Below are 3634 nucleotides of genomic sequence, written 5' to 3'. Positions count from 1 at the left end.
TATGAGTAAGTAAAAAAGTATATAGAAATACGTATAATATTGTTTAAACACTCTACCAAACAACTCTATAGTGATAAAAAAAAAATAATGCCAAATTGAGGATATTTGTAATATTATTTTTAGGATAATATTTGTTCTCGCTACCGGGTTATTTTTAGGATACAGCAAAGTTATTAATAGTAGACGGCAATTCTGAAGAAAATAAATTATTGTTATTAATTAGAGTTCTGTTGTTAAATTGTGTGCCTGATTAGAATAATAAGTGAAAAGCTAAAAATTAGCTATATGTATTTTAGGCTCTTAATTTATAGATAATGGAGAGTTTCAATAATTGAAACATCATGATTGTTCATTTGAATTGGTACTTTATTAAAATCACATAATCATTTAAAAAAAAAAAAAAACAGTTTGTCTTCTTTTTCTTTTTGTTCTTTTTTTTAAGTTAGTTATTTCTTTATACACAGGTCATGTGACCAAATTCCGCACGCCCATTTGCATATCCTAGTGTTACGTGTCCATAAATTTTCTATATTATTTATTTGTTGATATTTGACTTAATTTATAGATGTACTCATAAAATTTTTGTAAACATTTCATTTGGGACAATTCAATTTAAAACACAAACCAACTTCCTTTCGTATCATAAGTTACGTTTGATTTATAATACATCTATGTAAGTGTTTTTTTTTAACCTTTTACGTACAAAGTAGAATATGGAAACCAGGAATAAACAAAAATGTCAAGAAAATATAGATTTTTGGTAGCAAAGGAAAAGAATGAATGTAAATCTAAATTTAAAATATTTTTTAATGAGAATTTGTATAATAAAAATAATATCAAATTGATCTTGACGTCAAGACCAAAAATGCGGTATTCAGATGAGCAAAATGTGGGATTGAGAACAAGATTGAGAGTTTGAGATCATTCCAGCCTTGACATATCAACATTGCGATAATGATATCAAGACCATGATTCCTCAATCAATGAAAGCATAAATAATAATAATAATAATAATAATAATAATAATAATAATAACTAGTCGCTAACCTGTGCGATGCACGGGATAGTTAAATAAAAGGACAATTAACCAACATCACGTTAAGGTAAAAGAATTAATGAGAGACTGATTTGCCCACCAAGAATTTAAAAGAAAAAAAGATTGATATAATAAAATCTAAGAAATTTAGAAATAGAAAATTGGGTTAATTATATGCATTTTATAAACATTTTGTTAGTTAGCATTTAAAAAAAAATAGATCTGTCATAATTAAATAAAATACAATGAGAAGAAATATTTAACTTCTATGCTTTTCTATAGTTTAGAAGTGTTATCCAACGTAGAATGTTATTTGATTGTAAGAAAGATTTTGTAAAATGTTAATACCATATAAACAATTCAAAACATGGAACATTATCAAATTTATAACACCTAATTCCATTATCTTTTACCTTAAATCCAAACAAATAATTAATTGAAATTAATCCAAACAAATAATTAATCAACCAAAAATCAAAGCTTTAATTAAGAAAACAAAAAATCACATGAACCCAAATAAAAATTCTCAATAAAGCAAAAACATATAAGGTAAAAAATTAAAATCAACTTACTGAGACGCAAATACCAAAAACCCCAAAACTTGAAACTTCCAAATTTTATAGAATCCCCAAATTCTATTTCAAAACCAAACAAAACCCTTCAAATTCAAAAAATTCATATATAATATACCAAATAAAAATTTACCACTCCTCGGACTGAAAGACATAGGTTACAGTTTTGATTTTTCTCCAAAAAATAGAAATGCTTCATCTGCCATATACAATATAAAATAATTATTAAAAATTTCAACCCAAAAACCAAACCCACAAAAACACTATCAAAATATAGAGATTAATCCAAATACTTAAAAGAAAATCAATTCTAAACATAACAAAAGAATAAGATAGAATGAAAATTTCAGGCACATATGAAAGCAAATAAAAAAGAAAAAACCGACTTTTTTTTTTTTTTTTACGTGAGTCTTTCTTCTTCTTATTTTTTTAATTTTAAAGTGAAGTTAAGTTTAGGATTTTTAGATGGTAATTGCTAGGGTTTTAAGGAGAGAAGAGAAAGTCTTACCAGGAGTCTTTCTCTTTTTTTCTTAATCCTAAAGTTTTTTTTTATTATTTATTTAAAATTCTAACGTGTTATGTGCGTTTTTTTTTTTTTTTTAAATTCTAACGTGTTATNGAAAAAAAAAAAAAAAAAAAGCAAAACGCAACGCAGCAAAACGTGCCACCCAAACGCTCTCATTTTCTTGTCCATCAAGTTTTATGGAGCCCTTAAATAGGCCTCCAAGTTTGGATACGTTTTTCAATATTATTGATATTAATAAAAATTCAAACTTTTGTCTATTTTTTTTTTTTGGTGGAATCTATATAAAATATAAAACCTAAAATAAAAAGAATCTAAAATAAAAAGAAAAAGAAAATAGTGATAATTATTTAATTTTGGTATTTTTATGCAAAAAACGTTATTTTAGGTCTAGGTAATTTATTTCCTTGTTTTTAGGTTCTTTTAATGTTTTTTAGGTCAAATTTGGTTCCTATTATGGTTAGGTATTAATTATGGCTTATTTTAGAATATATTTTCTTGTCCATCAAGTTTTATGGAGCCCTTAAATAGGCCTCCAAGTTTGTATACGTTTTTCAATATTATTGATATTAATAAAAATTCAAACTTTTGTCTAATTTTTTTTTTCTGGTGGATTCTATATAAAATATAAAACCTAAAATAAAAAGAATCTAAAATAAAAAGAAAAAGAAAATAATGATGATGTGGAAAATTGTGAAAACTCCAGAAGTTTCGGTTTTATATATATAATAATAATATAATGATAATAATAATAACCCGTGCGATGCACGGGATAGTTAAATAAAAGCACAATTAACCAACATCACATTAAGATAAAAGTATTAGTGAGAGACTGATTTGCCCACCAAGAATTTAAAAGAAAAAAAAAATTGATATAATAAAATCTAAGAAATTTAGAAATAGAAAATTGGGTTAATAATATGCGTATTACAGAGATTTTGCTAGTTAGCGTTTAAAAAAAATAGATCTGTCATAATTAAATAAAATACAATGGGAGGAAATATTTAACTTCTATGCTTTTCTATAGTTTAGAAGTGTTGTCTAACGTAGAATGTTATTGGGTTGTAATAAAGATTTTTATAAAATGTTAATACCATATATATGTGCTTATATTGTCAATGTCTTACTGCAGGTGCATAGTTACTGAAACCTACAAAATAATTTACAATTCTTAAATTAATAAAGCAAAATTCCCAAAAGTTATATATAAACACACACTCAAAACTAATATAAACTACAAAGATAAAAACAAATCTTATTTAGTTGTAGTAATAATAATATAAACAATTCAAAACATGGAACATTATCAAATTTATAACACCTAATTCCATTATCTTTTACGTTGAATCCAAACAAATAATTAATTGAAATTAATCCAAACAAATAATTAATCAACCAAAAATCAAAGCTTTAATTAAGAAAACAAAAAATCACATGAACCCAAATAAAAATTCTCAATAAAGCAAGAACATATAAGGTAAAGAATTAAGATCAACCTACTGA

This window comes from Quercus suber, unplaced genomic scaffold (assembly GCF_002906115.3).
Source record: "Quercus suber isolate HL8 unplaced genomic scaffold, Cork oak 2.0 scaffold_927, whole genome shotgun sequence".
NCBI classification, from domain to species: Eukaryota; Viridiplantae; Streptophyta; class Magnoliopsida; order Fagales; family Fagaceae; genus Quercus; species Quercus suber.
Note: the sequence above shows the minus strand (reverse complement) of the source record.